This window comes from Macrobrachium nipponense, chromosome 43 (assembly GCF_015104395.2).
Source record: "Macrobrachium nipponense isolate FS-2020 chromosome 43, ASM1510439v2, whole genome shotgun sequence".
Taxonomy (NCBI): Eukaryota; Metazoa; Arthropoda; class Malacostraca; order Decapoda; family Palaemonidae; genus Macrobrachium; species Macrobrachium nipponense.
In genome coordinates this window covers 45,233,732-45,250,866 of record NC_061104.1, presented here as the reverse complement: position 1 = coordinate 45,250,866, position 17,135 = coordinate 45,233,732, and the positions used below count along the sequence as shown (strand labels likewise).

The following is a 17,135-nucleotide window of genomic DNA, read 5'->3' as shown; positions in this document are numbered from 1 at the left end:
GGCTAGGTTACCGTCTGACACTCATAATTAAGTCAAGAATTTATGTTTCCCTATTCGGGTTCCCTTCCAACAGCCTACACTGAACACCTTAGCTTATACCAAACTTGCTCAGATGTGCAATCAACCATATTAATCATCTTACTTTCAATAGATTTTGGCAGAAAAATAAATAAAGAAAATTACGAAATGGATTACCTAGTGTTGTGCTGCATTTGCATTCATAGAATATTTTGTATAAATTTAGTAGGCAGCCTAGTTGGCAATGTTTGCTTGCCTAGCAACCTTAATTCTGATTTCTTTCATCATGAATTATTTTAACAAGATTTAAACAAACCTTTGCACAGTGAGAACATAAAATTTGACAATGCTGTAGCCTAACCCAAAATACCTCTAAATGACAACCTACTCTTAGGTAGTATAGGCAAGGTCAGCCTCAACGATTTTACACTTTGATATTTAGTAGTAGTACTAGTACACTAGCTACCTACCTAGCCTACTTCACCCTAAAGACTACAACGGTTTTGTTTATAAACTTCAAATTATTATGGCATTATGAAATGCAATTTAACCTACGAGGTTTACGTAAGGTAGACATGCAAGGTTGACCTACGAGCTTGAGTCCGATAGGTAGGGCGAGCCTTCCTGGGCTTGGAACCTTAACAAGGATACCTTCAATAAACCCCTAAGTAGCGATTTAAAGTTTAAATCTGCCTTATTACAAGAGAGGTGCATGTATCTACGGGGTTTTAATACCGCCTTCCTGCGCGAAACGTGACTTTTCATAGCAACATCATTTTCCAACAACAGGCTGATTTCAATAGACCTGGGACTCGTGTAGTAAGCTACACCCAGGTCATGCTACGTGCCGCCCCAGAAACCGTAAGCACATGAAGTGACGAAGCAGATATAGGAAGCATACAAATCAACGGTTAATGTGAAGCGCATCTCAAAGCATCGCGAGGCACGAACGCAGAGATAAAAACGAAAGCATATTTTGCTTCATGTCACAGAAGCATCGCCCGAGGGCGATGAAGTCTCGCTTGTATGGTAACTTACCTTCTTTTCTCTTTGGCCGGCGATTTACCGGAGGCTTTCAATCCCTTTTTCTTGTGGGGCATTATCGTTTCCCTTGACACCCAATTCAGTCTCAGAACACTGCTGAGGACAGTGGGTGATTCAAGAAAACGTTGTTGTTTGTTGTTAATCACTGACAACACAAATGTTTTGTTTTCCACGACTGACACTGTTCCAATAATATTCCTGACTCCTGAGTACGACTCGACTCACTCGCTTCATCACTAGAGCTCTTCTACGGCGCTCTCCCCCCTTTTTTTCACGGACAGGATTTTTCTTGTAGGGACTTTCCTCATATCAATTTTTTTTTTTTATTACGACATGCTGATTTTTTTTCTGTTTTAGAAGAGTTTAGAAAGAGACATTATTCCAGCTTAAGAAAAAAGTACGAGTTCCATTCTTCTGAATGTAGCTTACTCGGACTTTGACTGAAACATGCAATTGCATAATATAAGCTATATTCCTCAATGGCAAATAAAACATGATCGAAAATGCGACTCTTATCTGCAAGTTACATTTACATCTACTTCACAGCATTGAAAGTCGCAAATGAAAAATGCGTATGGATGTCGTTTTCGCTGGAAAACGCTCAGCGCAAGTAGTCTTCCTGAAAAGTTAGGGAAGGTCTTTTTGGACACATGAACGTTTCATTCACTCATACTTCTATTCCTTATTTTTATCGGTCTTGCATCATAAAGAGCAATTTTGGCAGAAGCTGCCATGTAATCTAGTGATTATTTTGCTGGAATCAAAGACAAAATGATTCACTCGCGCCAAACTTACATATACTGAAAAATTCTGGTTATCTCCAGTTATTGATACACAAGCGCGCGCACACACACACATACACACACATACACACAATGTGTGCATGTGTATTCTTACACACCAACCCACACAAGTGGATTTAAGGATATTCTCAAGTACGCGTTCCTTCGTGGTATACATTGGACGTGTGTGTGTATCAGTAACTGGAGATAACCAGAATTTTTCAGTATATATATATATATATATATATATATATATATATATATATATATATATATATATATATATATTATATATGAATAACTTGATCACGAAGTACATAAAACGTGATGCTATGTATAAATAGAGGTATTTGCCACGAAGGAAAAATTAAAAGCATGGCAAAAACCTTTATATATATATATATATATATATATATATATATATATATATATATATATATATATATATATATATATATGGTTATGCTTTCGTTTCTAGGAAAGTTCAATTAAGGAGGAACAGGATAGCCAGAACACGTGGTAACATTGTAGGCTATCATTTCTTTAAAAAATCATAACGGGGCACAGCTGAGCTTTCAGGAATACACATTTCCTATCATCAGGGTCACTTATCTATCGAATGACGTATAAAAATAAAGAGAAACCGTAAGAAAACTATATTAATTGACTGGATCTAAACATATTAAAATAGCTACAAGTGACAATACTTTAAATTGCATAATATAAAGTAAAGTTAATTGCAAATCAAAACTGACAAAACAGCAATATCTAAGTTGGAAAAGATTACGAACTAAGCACATATTCTTCAAATAAAATCTGAGCAGATATATACTGAGAAAAAACATGAGTTAAAAATAATAATAAGTTGATGTAGTACAAAACACCGGATAACATACTGTTCATGTCGTAGTTAAATGACATCTGGACGAGTAATGACTGCGAATGGAAGAGGGTAGTGTGTAGTGAAACGGAAAAAAAAAAAAAAATCAATGAACACTGGTACTGAGATGGTTTGGCTATTGAGTGTTGGTGGTTGTTGTTTAATATGGATGGACTCTAAAAAGGAAAGCGAATGGATTTTTTTTATTTTATTTTTGTTAGTTTTTTAACTATTTTATGTGATGGTGCAGGATATGGTCTGAAGTTTACTGGCACTATTTCTTTCCAGGTGAAAGTTATTCCAGTTGGAGCAAAATGGAAAGACTCCACGTATAAGAATTCTTCAAGAAATAACCTTGAAAACAAGGGAATAATGAAAACAAAAAAATTGTCCAAGGCCGGTAGCCTAAACGTTTTCTTTCTGAAATGCCTCTCCAAGTGAGCCCAATGACATTTTATTCCAAGTTAATCCCACACTGTTTGCTCAACATGAAGTTACAAATTTCGGTGCCGATCAGGACACAGCAGCTAAATTCTGGATACTATTATGTAATGCATACAGGGAATAATATTCGATTTCTGTGCTTATCTAAAAGAAGCCTTAGCTAATACAAACTGGGCTAAACCGTATGAAACGCTGGGGATATTCCCAGAAAATATTACTGCAAAACCTGACCGAGGACAGGAAAATAGAAAGGTGAGAGAGAGTGCTGACGTTAGGCCTAAACATGTAGCCTTAGAACCAGTCAACAAAAACAAATCAAGATTTTTTTTATAAAAGTAAAAAAAAAAAAAAAACGGCGCACAAAACCAGCGTTCATCGATGTAGTTATTTCTTTGTTAATATATAAATGGGTGAATATAATTTTATGCTACAGGTGAGAATATCTTAGTAATGTACAGATGAAAAATTTGCCGTCATATATATTATATATATATATATATATATATATATATATATATATATATATAAAATTTAAGTTCATCCCCAGAAGAAATTATATATATATATATATATATATAGATATATATATATATATATATATATATATATATATATATATATATATATGTATACGTATGTATATAAATTTACGTTCATCCCCAGAAGAACTGGAAATGGCGGAGAACGTATTACTACCAGTCCCTTGGGAATGGAAGTACTGCTTCAGTATCCGCCATCTAGCTCATTTTTAATATCTGTGGATCTTGTTTTGATTACCTGTGCAGTCAGCTGAAAGAAGAACGTCAGTTGTAAACAAACCTGGGAGAACGTTTGACTTGGCTGACACATCTTTGGTTTTGATGGATACCTAACTTCACTCCTGTTATTTATCATCAGGTTTTACAAGAACCATACTACTAGTTGTTGGTTTTATGCTAGACCCCTTTTATTCATTTTTACCACCTTTACCCTACCGTGAATGTAGTGCTAGATTTCTTAGATTTAGGTACCTAGTACCTACTACCTACCTATAGGTATCTACTATAGTAAGTATATTACCTACCTAGGCTAGGTACTACTAGGTATTATTTTTTTTTGTCGATTCTGTCTGAGTCCGGCAGTAGATTCTTACACTATGGCTACGTCAGTGAGTCTTACTAAGCAAGTCACGTGAAAAGTCATGATTTTTGGTGATGAAATACTACCTAGGTATTTTACCATCTAGGTATATATAGGCTTAGGTAAATACCTAGAACCACTGGTTCCATGCAAACACCTTACAAACAAACGATCTGGTTTCCCGAGTTCGCTTCCCACTGCTGCCAATGAGAAACTAGAGGAATTAATTTCTGGAGATTAGAATTTCATTTCTTTATGCTTTACCTAGTAGGCTATACCTTAATGTGGTTTGGGTCCCACAATAAGCTGTAGGTCCCGTTGCTAAATAATCAGTTGGTTCCTAGTTACATTATTAAAGATATAATCCTTCAGTCCAACCCTAGGAGAGCTGTTAATCAGCTCAGTGGTTTGGTTAAACTATGATACAATTTTATTTTTTGGTAACAGCCTAATACAAATCATAGCCTACTAGTAAATAAGAGGGGGTAGATATTCTGATTGGCAAATGGCGGAAAGCAGGCTGCGTTAGTAGTCTTTGGTTTTACCTAACCATCTGCGACCATTATTTTATGGGAAACCACTTGTTCTTATGTTTTCAGCCCCTTTAGTGTATATCTAATATTTTTATGGGACTTGAAAAACCAGTGTTTTGGTTGAGTTACAAGCAAAATTGCCTAAATGAGTGAATATTATTATCAGGAGTGGGAAGAAATGCTTAAATCTTAATCCGGTAAAAAATAAACAATTGTCAGACAGATTACAAAGCCAATAGGGCCAGTAGAAAGATATTGTACATCCAAAGCTACTATGTCAAGCCTTACTGAACCCCTGGACTTGACCATCTTAACTGAGCTTGATGACTAAAATATAGTACGTAGATTGAAATACAATACTTTATTTTTATAATCTTCCTTAACCTGAATAGCCTAATTGATCCGAGACCTACCAGTCTTGACCACCTCCCTCCCCCACCCCCCATCATCCCTGCCCAGCTAGCCTGACCTAGGACATTATAAGTTATAATGCCCATCAACCTTAGCAACACTTAGATTCATTGATATGGTTTTTGTGCTTGTAAGTATTATATTATAGGTAAAGGAACCCAACCCCTCAGTATAAGATAAGTCCATTTACTGCATGGCCAGGCCTTAGACTTTGATGATACTGTATATGCAAATAAATCTAGTGAAAGTCCTTTTGGTACATAATGGCAGAGTTATTTTGTGTTGATTAAAGGAGATAATGCTGATTTTGAAAAGCTGTTTGTAAGGATTTTATAGATCTCAAAATATGGTACAGAACTGATTAAAATGTTTTAAATTTTCTTTATTTTTATGTATAACTTTAATGAGAACTGTTGAAGAATACTTTGTTGCATTTTATACTGACACCCAATCTGGAACTGAAGTGATGAGTTGAAGAGGATGAAAAACTTGGCAGTCAGATATTATCTTCCTGAAATCTTTTATTGTTTTTATTTTGTAAAACTAACCCAGCTATTATGTTACGAATAATGCACAAGCACTATGAGCAGCATGTGCCTAGCACTTCTTAAACACCTCAAATAAACAACAGCAAATTTGGAAAATTATAATTTCTTACGCATAGTATTGGTAAACTAGTAACATTTTCAGTGCTACTTTAGCTTATCTAAAAGGAAAAAATATCTACACCATACAAATTATAAACCATCATATGGTAAATGTAAAGTAGACAGTTGCAAGAGCTTATTGTTTATTAATATGATTTTTCACCACACAACGTAGACATGTGTATATAATACTTTGATGTCTGAGGGGCTAGTAATAAACACAGCATTCCAAGGAGCTTCTGCTATGTTTAGTGCTAGCACCTCATGCTTCGATAACAAGTTAAAATAGCATCTTTTATTGTAGTGTCTTACCGAACAATTATAGAGCCGTGATTTCCACGAGCGGCAGGATACTAAATTCAAATTTAGCGCGTCGGCGTCGCCAACACTGGTGGTGATGACGTCATCTCCCTCCACTCGCGGGAGAACCAGGTACAACTGCCCAGGTGAATGCAATTCTTTTCCTGCCGGCGTCCGGTCATCGTGTCGGTGCGGTGGATGACTTTGCTTCGCTTTTTTTCTTGTGGAATTGATCTTCGGAATTGGTGAAGTACTCTTTTTTGGCGTTGTTGTTATGTTGCTTTTTATTTAGGCGTTGCCATGTCGGATTCTAGTCCGTCGGGAGTTAGGTTTTGCATCTCAGGATGTAAAACTAGATTTATCCAAGTTAGAATATGATTCTCACACTAAATGTTGTTAAGTGTAGGGGACAGGTTTGTTCAGCGATCGAACTGTAACGAGTGTAGTGATTGGACTGATTCTCAATGGAAGTTTTTTAGTTCATACTCGGAGAAATTAGCTAAAGACAGAATTAGAAAAGCAGCGCTTAGGGAAAGTAGACTTAGCTCTGCTTCGTCTTGCGATGCTCTGTTCCTTCTGTTTCTCCTCAAATTGTTATGTCTCTTTAACTACACCTCCTATTCCTCCTACTAATCCCCACTTCTCCGGCTTCCCGTGTAAGTTTCTTTCCCCGACCGACCCCTATTGCCAGTCTTGGAATCGAGGTTAGATCAGAAATTTTCGGTACTAGCGAATACGGTTTTTGCAACTTGGTAATTCATTAAGACGTTTTTGGAGAAAGCGGCTTCAGGTAAGAGTGTAGTTGAGGGTGCGTCTGTCTGTTCCTGACACGTCTCCTAGACAAAGGTCACTGTCCAGCTCCCCCGCACCGGGGAGAAGACATACCGGAAGTCCAAGGGAGTCGATCGGGATTTGCCCACAGACAGGCGCCTCTCTTGTTGAGCCTGTTGCGCTCAACAGGGCTCGGTTAAGCGTTGGAAAGGTGTTGCGGTCAGACGCCTTTCGAATGATTCAAGCGATTCGTCTCCGGTCGCGCGCGCTCTTGGCGAGATTCGCCCGTTTATTTCGCGTCCCTTAAAGAGGCGTTCAGGCGCCAAGATTTTTTCGTCTTCTCCAGTCAAGCGGTATAAGGAGCCTGAGAGTAGGGTTGCGCCGCGGCCGTTAGCGGCTCGTTCGTCGCCTCAATCTGTGCCTTTTTCGGCTCCATCTACTAGTAGAGATTGTGGTTTTAGCGCTGTAGCTAGCAGTTCTAAGGGTGTTTCTTTAGGCACTTTTTCGTCTGTTACGCCTGATGCGCCTGTTTCGCCTCGAATTTCGGCGGCTCAGAGCGAGGCGCAAGTAGTTTTTCCCGCCTCCTGCTGAACATTTAGGCTCTTCCAAGCCTACGTTAACTGTTTTTGATTCGTCTCTGGCGCCTTTGCGCAAGCAGTTAGAGATGTTAACCAACTGGATGAATGAGTCCAAGGGTGGTTCGAAACCTTCAGATCCGGTTGTAGTTCCGTCTACTTCTTCGGCGGTATCGGAGAATGAAGAAGAAGTAGAGGAGGAGGATTCTCATCACCTCTCGTGTTATTCACGTCTCTTAGATTTCTTCTGGTATCTTATCCAGATTATTTTGAGAAAGCGGCTCCGCGCTCCCCAACTTCGACTTTTTTGATGAGGAGGAAAACTTCAGACCCGCCCTCTCCTCCCAAAACTTGTTCTATCTAAAGCGGTTAGACATTCGTTGAAAGAGACTGAAAAATGGATGTCTATGAAAAGAGACTTAGGGAAGGCTCTTTTTGCTTACCCTCCCTCTAAGTTGCTTCGTAAGAGGTATAGGTTTTTATGTAACTGGGGAAGCTCCTTCTCTGGGAGTTTCTGCTCCTCCCAGGGAGACTTCTCCAGTTTAATCGACTCCTCTAGAAGATCTGCTTTCGCCGCAGCGAAAGTTTTCTTTACAGCGCCTGAGTTGGACACGTTGTAAAGAATCAATTTAAACTTTTGGAAGTCTTTAGCTTCCTTGATTGGACTATTGGCGCTTTAGCGGCCAAGATCGAAGACTGTCCTTCTCTTTCTCAGGAGTTAGCGGAGGATTGGATTGGTGTTCTGTCCTGTGCGGACAAATCCATTAGGGATGGATGTGATGAGTTAGCTTCGCTCATCGCCTTTGGTACCCTTAAGAAAAGGCAACTTTGGTGCTCCTTTGCTTCTAAAAGGGTTACTTCCCAACAGAAGTCTGCTCTCTTGTTTGCTCCGTTTGTGAAAGATAACCTCTTTCCAGACGATGTAGTGTTGTCAATTTCGTCTGCGCTAGATAAGAAATCTTCGGATTTACTGGTACAGTCTACTAAGAGACCTAAAGCTCCTGTGGAGACTGTTCCTTCGGTTTCTCCTCTGGCCCAAGTGCCTTTTCGAGGGAGAAAAACCCAAGCGCTTCTTTTCGGCCGAGTCGAATTTGCGACCTCAGTCTAAGGCCTCGGCCAAGGTTAACAAACCTTCCAAATGAAAGCTCGTTCTTCATGCACCAGTGGGAGCCAGGCTGGCTATGTTTTGGGAGGAATGGGAAAACAGAGGAGCAGAAGCCTGGGTAGTGCAAGTACTCAAGTTCGGCTATCGTTATTCCTCTCGTTTCACCTCCTCGCTCTCACCTGTGCCAATTCCATTCCAGGCATACTCTCCGGGCTCAGACAAATTTCTGGCGCTAGCCGCAGAAGTGGAAGCGCTTGTTCTCAAAGAAGCGATAGAACAGATAGAAGGGAATTTTCCTCCAGGCTTTTACAATCGCCTTTTGTAGTTCCCAAGTCATCAGGGGGCTGGAGGCCGGTTTTGGATGTGAGCGCCCTGAACTTGCATGTCCAGAAAACAAATTTTCATATGGAGACCACTCGGTCGGTTCTGGAGTCCATCAGACAGGGGGATTGGATGGTATCTCTGGACATGCAAGACGCTTATTTTCACATTCCGATCATCGCGAATCTCGGAAGTACCTGAGGTTCATGTCGAAGGCAAGGTGTTTCAGTTTCGGGCGCTTTGCTTCAGACTAGCGACCGCTCCTCAAGTTTTCACCAGGGTTCTATCCCCGATAGGAAGCTGGCTGCACATATTAGGAGTAAGAATCTCCCTCTATCTGGACGATTGGCTTCTCCGGTCGGAATCAGAGAGTCGGTGCATGAAGGACCTTGGAACAACTCTGGATCTTGCCAGAAAGTTAGGAATTCTGGTCAACAAACAGAAGTCCCAGTTGGTTCCATCTCAGAGCATCCTTTATTTGGGTGATTCTGAATGCTCAAGTTTTTCGGGCTTTTCTGTCCCCGAAGAGGGTTCAAGGCTGTCTGGAGACAGTTCAGGAGTTCTTGGACAAAAAGGTAAGTTGTTCCGACACGGCATACAAACCTTCGGTCCTTTTACAATAGGAAGATACTAGCGGCCAGCTGGATAGGTCCGTAAGCTTTCGAACAAGGGGTTCTGTAGTTAACTGCTTGTCCGACAGGTCGCGCGCGCGCGACTGGGAGGTAAACAAACCACTTTTGCTTTCGGCCTCACAGTGGATGGACGTGTGTGTTCGCTCTCTGCCCGCTGCTCGTCGTTTGCTTTCTTGTTTGTTTGTAATTGTGTATGAAAGATTGTAAGTACAGTATTCTCTCTTTTCATATTAATTACGCTGAATTCATTAATGATGGAATCTCCGCGCCTCGCTACCCCAAGGAGACTTTGCCCCGGGTACCGAAGGGCGCAAATGTGGGCAAATTCAGATCTTTCCCCGAGATAGACCCTCATGTTTTGTGTGCTCGGTGCCGGGGGCGCGAATGCACCCGGGCCGAGCCCTGTGATGTTTGTATGAACTGGTCGGAGGCGCAGTGGACATTGTATGAGGGCAGGAAGAAGCGAAGGCCTGCAAAGGAGTCGTCGGAAAAGCTCTCCCGCGACTCCTTTGGTGACGGACACTTCGTCTTCTTTCCTGCCGCCCGCTCAACTTCACGTCTCGCGCCTTCCCCTTCGGGGCGGTGTCTAGTCCTTCTCCTCTCCCGATGTGTCGAGTGTGGAGGAGGGCGCTAGATACCCCGACGTAGAGTTGTACTCTGGGTCCTCTATCCGCTCGTCTTTCGCGCGAGCGGGTAGAGGATCCTCCTAATCACCCGACTTTGCCTCCTCAGGTGCGGTTGCCGTGAAGGATGACCTCGGACAGGTGTGGTCGTCGTTGGGACTGCAGGCGTGCCGAGTGTCCCAGGGGCCTGCTCTATCATCTCGCTGGCTCCGTGGCGGTTACGCACGCTACGGTCACAACCACCACCACGACCCTGACAACACCTGGCTACGCGTCACCTCCTCACCTGGTGTACACCCAGCACGCGGTCTCTGTGACACCCACAACATCGGTGCAGGGGCCAGTCGCCGTAACTCGGGGGAGTGTGATGCCGCCACCTGGGTTTGCTGTGTTGCCACGACCGGACTTCATGTGCCCGAAGAGCTCGCCCCTGGACCTCCCACCGGTGCCGATGATGTCTGTGCCGCTGGTTAGACCATCTGTACCGTCACACAGCCTGCCGTACCTGCCGTGACCACCGCTGCTGTTCTGTTCCTGCTCCTGCCGTCTCGACTGCCGTTCCTGTGATGCTCGCACCTGCTGATGTTGTGCCCTGTTCCATGGCGCCGCTGCTCCCGATGCTGGTCTGTTCGGACAGGTACGTCCGGGCCCTGTTGCTTCGGCAACAGCAGCCCTGGCTCCGTCCTGGATGACAGATCTGACGTCGGTCCTGAGGAGGTTGACGAAGAAGAAGAAGAAGAGGAGGAAGGTGTCGTCGTCGTCTTCATCGTCTTCTTCGTCGTCGTCGTCGTCTGCCGCCTCTTCCCCTTCTTCTTCTAAGGCTCCCCCGCCTAAGAAGAAGAAGGTCGCCTCCCCCCCCCCTAAGAAGTCTCCTTCGGGAGCTTCTAAGGGCCCGTCTCGCTCTGGTGAGACGGGGGGTTCTTCCGCTGGTCGCCCTGCTCCTTCGGGAGCAGGACCCGTCTCTCTCAAGGAAGAAGACTACGGGGGCCAGAGGGGTGCCGGCTAACACCGGCACTTCCTCACCTGCTGTTAGTGGTTCGGCCACGGCAGCAGGATCCGTCTCGGCCGCTCGTTCGCGAGAGGTACCGAGTGTACGGTCGCCTACCAGCGACCGTGCAGCCAGGAACCAGACCTCTGAGTCCGCTCAGCGTCAGGTTCACGGCACGGAGCGGAAGACTGGTGACAGCCGCTCACGCGACTCTCACCAGACCAGCTCTCGCTCTCACGGCGAGCGGCTGGCTGGCCCTACCCGGGCGGACGTGACGGTCCACGACCGGCCACGGGCTGAGGCTGGGAAGAGGTCCCCCCGTTCGCCGGCACCAGCCACGGCTGGTACCAGCGAACTGACGCACCGTGAGGATATGCACCGGTCTCACCGTGACAGTGGAGCTCGCCGGTCGCCTGACCGTCGCTCTCACAGAGAGCGATCGGGTACGGCCACCAGCACCAGCTCCTCTGACACACGAGACCGGGGCCGACTGTTCTCGGTCCAGCCGTTCTCCACAGCGAGAGGCTCGACTAGGTCTGCAGCTCGATCGCCACCGCGGGGTGGGGTGGCGATCGCCTGCAGTCCTCCAAGCCAGCTGGTTCTGCCAGTGAGCGAGGAGAGAGCGTCAGGTCTGCCTCTCCCATACCTTCAACCTCCTCGGGTTACACCGGGAGGGGCGAGGTATTGAGGACAGTGACTGGGAGGGGTGCGCCCCTCAGGATCCCGCCACGTCGTCGTAACGTACCAGGCTCGGTTCTCGGACCAGCCAGGTATCGTACGCACAGGTGGTTGGAGGAGACCCAGAGGGGGCTGTCGCTGCTCCTCTCCTTGAGGGAGGAGGGTCTCGGGAGGTACTCCTGTTCGAGGGACTGGACGGTCCGACTCCACAGGATGCTATCACACCCGAGATCCAGAGGAACTTTGCCGAGGTTATTGCGCTGATTCGTCAGCACAACGACCTCTGGGGAAGGATCGCCGCTCCCACCATCCGAGCCCACGTCCCGGCTCGAGTCGTTCTGGGGCCCGAAGAGGGAACCCAGACCGACGGTGGGTGTTTGCCGCGTTTCCGAGCTTGCGGACTCAGTGCTAGACCAGGTTGAATCGCTTGTCTCCGGACAAGACGGTTCGCTCAAGTCTGGCAGGTCGAGCAAGCTGCTTCCACCTCCTCTGCTACGACAGCGGCGGTTTTTACGTGCCATCTGAAGACCGATGCCGCCCAAACAGGTGAACCCGGAGTTAGCTAGGCTGACTCCGGTGTGTCTCTGCAACAGCTCCTGTCCGAGAACCTGTGGTTCTCGCAGCAAGAGGCACTCGGCCTGGAATCTACCGCCATGGCAGCTTTCCAGGCCGTCTCCTGGCTATGATCTGTGGTCCTCACAGTATCTAAGGTCGCAGCCACTCCGGGGGAATGTTTCTCCCGAAGAGGACTCGGCCTTCAGGAGACTTTGCCAGTCTGGGGGAAGAGCCATCTCCTTCCTTGCCCACCAGACGGTGAACCTGTGGGCCAACCTGGTTCTCCGACGAAGGGACGCTGTCCTTACTCGGGTTTCCAGGGCGGCCGGGCGTGATGAAGGCGGCGTTGGGGCTTCGAAACGGACCTCTACGGAGTTCCACGTCTCTCTTCCCAGGAGAGATGGTGGACGCTGCGGTGGACAGACGGCGCACTGAAGACAGTGACCGTCTGGTTCACCAGGCAGTCTCGAAGGCTTCTGGGCAGCCTCGGACTGCGGCCAAGTCTAAGAGCTCGGCTAGCGCTTCCTCGGCTGCTAAGACGGTTGCTACGTCGAAGCCCCGAGGAATGACTCTGTCTTCTTCAACTTCTGGCAAGGGGGGCCGTAACCAGCCCTCCTCCCAGCCCTCCTCATCCCGTGGAGGCTCTGGAAGAAGTCGAAGAAAGGGGGGAAACGCTAGGGACGGCGCGTTCCCCCTCACCTGCTGCCGAAGTGGGGGGGGCCTGGCCAGCCATTGGGCAACTTGGCAGCGCTACGGCGCCGAGACCTGGATTGTAGATGTCCTTCGGGAGGGATATCTATTACCCTTCGAATCTCGGCCACCCCTCACCTCCAACCCGTCCAACAGCAGTCGTACGTCCCCGGGTCACCGAAGGACGTAGCACTCAGACAGGAGATCAAGACCATGCTGAGCAAGAGAGCTGTAGAGATCGTCACGGATCAGTCACCGGGCTTTTACAGTCGACTCTTCCTGGTGGAAAAGTCTACGGGAGGCTGGCGGCCCGGTGATAGATCTCTCTCCCCTGAACCGGTTTGTTCGCCAGACCCGGTTCACGATGGAGACGGCACGCTCAGTGCTCGACTCCATCACGGGAGAAACGATTTCATGCTTTCAGTGGACTTGAAGGATGCGTATTTCCAAATACCCATTCATCAGTCCTCCAGAAAGTACCTCCGCTTCATCCTCGACCGGGACGGTGTACCAGTTCAGGGCACTGTGCTTCGGTCTCGTCAACCGCCCCACATGGTGTTCACGCGAGTGTTCACTCTGGTGTCTTGCTTGGGCCCATTCGCACGGGATACGTCTGATTAGGTATCTCGACGATTGGTTAGTCCTGGCGAGCTCCCGCTCGCAGTTGCTACAGGACAGGGATCGGCTGCTCGAGGTTCTGTCGCGATCTGGGGACGTTGTGAACTTCGAGAAGTCGATCTCGAGCCCAAGCAGAGGATGAAGTACCTGGGTATGCTGATCGACACGGTTAGCAGGGCGAGTCTTCCCCGCGGACTCGCGGATCAGCAGATTCAGAGAGGCAGCCACAGTTTCCTGTCTCGGCAGGAACAGGTAGCTCAGCGATGGCAAGTCGTGATCGGACACCTGTCGTCACTCGAGAAGTTAGTCCCTCACGGGCGTCTTCACCTGCGGTCTCTTCAATGGAGACTAAAGGAGAGTTTTTGTACAAGGCGACGGATCCCCCAAGCTTTCCAGTGTCACTGACACATGGAGGTGAGGCAGGACCTAGCCTGGTGGCTCGACGACAGGAACCTCTTAAGAGGAGTGCCTCTGCGCACTCCCCCCCGGACATGCAGCTGTTCTCAGACGCATCGACCGAGGGAGGGGGGCGCACACCTGGAGGAGTTGCTGACTTCAGGAGTGTGGGGACGAGAACGACAAGCACCTTCACATCAATGTACTGGAACTCAAGGCAGCGTTCCTCGCTCTCCAAGAGTTTCAGGACCGCTTGATGGGACACTCAGTGGTGTTGATGTCGCAACACCCACGGTGGTGGCTTTACGTCAACAAACAGGGGGGCCTAGTGTCTCTCCCGTTGTACCAGTTGACACGGCAGGTGCACGAGTGGCTCAGGCACACTCAATAGAGCTGTCGGCACGCTACATTCCAGGGAAGAGGAATGTATAGCAGACACGCTCAGCCGTCGGGATCAGGTGATAGGGACCGAATGGTCTCTACACCAGGACGTGGCGGAAAGGCTCTTCGACCTGTGGGGGCGACCAGTCGTGGATCTGTTCGCCACCCGGCACAACCAGGAAGCTCCAGGTGTTCTTCTCGGCCGTGCCGGACCCATGGGCAGCTGCAGAGGACGCTCGTCAACACCCGTGGGACAACCTCTTCGTCTATGCCTTTCCCCCGTTCAGCCTGGATTCGCAAGGTGATCAGTCGAGCGCTGGTCACACCCCGAATCTCAGGATGATCCTGGTGGCTCCCAAATGGCCACAGGCCATTTGGTATCCTGGACCTGCTGGCTCTTCTCGCAGGAGAACCGAGAGAGATTCCCCCACCCCTTGGCACAACCTTCTCGCCCAGCCACACGTCGAGCGGTACCACCGAGCAGTCCAGTCCCTACGTCTTCACGGCTGGCTGTTATCACCATCTCTTGCGAACGAGAGGCTTTTCTCGTAGCGCAGCAACAGAGATGGCTGGAAATGTCCGTCAGTCCTCTGCAGCTGTGTACCAGGGGAAGTGGGCCGTCTTCTGTGGTTGGTGTCGTAGACGGGGTCTATCTCCTCTCAGAGCCACTCTTCAGCAGGTAGCGGATTCCTCGTTTTTCTTCGCCGAGAGAAGCTCCTATCAGTCCCACAGTGAAAGGATACAGAGCCGCCTTGGCGCTCGTCCTGAAACTGAGGGGGTTGGACATCTCGAACTCGTTCGAGATCTCTTGCTGATGAGGAGCTTCGAGAGGTCTTGCCCACCCAGGGAACTCAGGCCCCCTGCGTGGGACGTGACTCTCGTCCTTAGGAGTCTGACTCGAACACCGTTCGAGCCACTCCGAGAGTCGTCAGACAGGGATCTGACCCTCAAGACCCTCTTCTTGCTGGCCCTGGCATCGGCGAAGAGAGTAGGGGAACTTCATGGTCTTTCCTATGATGTACGACACTCCAGGGGATGGGGATCCGTGACGCTCGATTTCGTCCCGAACTTCGTTGCGAAGACTCAGAAAACCGTCAGTCCCTGATGACAGGTTCGAGTCATTCACGATTCCCTCCCTATTGGACTTCACCGATAATGATGCGGATGAGATGCTGCTTTGTCCTGTGAGGGCGCTACGGCGCTACCTGAAGAGAACTCGACACCTCAGGCCTGAGTGTCGACGCCTCTTCGTTAGCACCGGGTCACCAAGAAAGAAGTATCCAAGAACACTCTTTCATTCTGGCTGCGTGAGTCATCAGGAGGGCGTATGAGGCTGATGGTAGTGACGACATCCGTACGTCCCGTCCGAGAGCTCACGAAGTCAGAATGTATTGGCCCCTCGTTGGCGTTTCGCAAGAACTTCTCCGTGGCGCAGGTCCTGAAGGCAGGGGTCTGGTTCTAACCAGACTACCTTTACTGCCTTCTACCTTCGGGATATTGCCCACAGGTCCTTGGATACCTTTCCTTGGGGACCCGTGGTGGCTGCTCAACAAGTTGTGTAGCTACCCAGACCTCGCAGGCTGAACAGCATCGAGTCCTGGTGTGACTGTGTGGATGGATGTGTGAGTGAGTGAGTGACTGGCTCTCTCTTCCCATCTTTTCCTTCCCCTCTACCTGTGGGCAGAGGGCCATGGTCGTCACTACGCTGGATGAGGACGAGATGCAGGTGAGCTATATGACAGAGCCCCATCCTCCCTTTCACTAGGGATAGGAGCAGAATATCCACCACTTCCTTCTCAAGGGGGGGAAGTGGATGCCTACAAGAGTCAACCCATGACTTTATATTTGCTCCTGTACAGGAACAAGTTCTTGCATTGCTGGTACTAAGAGATGCGCATGCCCTCTCTTAGTACTCGGTCCAGAGGTCTGACCATTGATCCTGCGGTGCACACCCCGATCAATCGACAGAGGCTTGGATCCCTCCCTCGCTCTTACGACCAGGGAAGCTTCCAAGGTAGGGCGAACACCAGTCTGTTCACAAAAGACTCAGATTCCACCCACCAAGAAGTGAGTCTTCCATTGTATAAAAGGACCGAAGGTTTGTATGCCGTGTCGGAACAAATGACAATTTGTCTAAAAATTGCATTTTTCCTAACTATACAAACCTGAGGTCCTTTTACACTAGCCCCACCTCATGCCACCCCTCACTCTGCAGTTTTTGCTTGGGCCAAAGCAAAAGTGATTTGTTTACCTCCCAGTCGCGCGCGCGCGCCTGTCGGACAAGCAGTTAACTACCGAACCCCTTGTTCGAAAGCTTACGACCTATCCAGCTGCCGCTAGTATCTTCCTATTGTAAAAGGACCTCAGGTTTGTATAGTTAGGAAAAATGCAATTTTAGACAAAATTGTCATTTCCTGCAATCAGTGGATGAGGCTCTGGGCAAATTGACGTCAGTGGAGAAATTTGTGACGTTGGGAAGACTGCACATGAGACCTCTGCAGTTTTTTCTGAGAGCCTCTTGGTGCAGGAAGACAAACCAGACTCGATTACCTTTCCTGTCACAGATCAAATAAAAGAGACCTAAGGTGGTGGCTCTCTCGAGCAAGGTTGGAAGAAGGGTTAGA

At 47.7% G+C, this 17,135-nt stretch overlaps 1 protein-coding gene across 3 annotated transcripts in view; it reads left to right on the top strand.

Annotated features, from left to right (window-relative positions):
- Positions 1–3,842: 3,842 nt before the first annotated feature.
- Positions 3,843–17,135, top strand: part of LOC135213708 (uncharacterized) — a 107,551-nt gene continuing 94,258 nt past the window's right edge. For all 3 annotated transcript variants that reach the window (XR_010314187.1, XR_010314188.1, XM_064247815.1), the window contains exon 1: positions 3,843–4,065. The gene's annotated coding sequence lies outside the window, so the exon portion shown is untranslated. The remainder of the gene's footprint in view (positions 4,066–17,135) is intronic.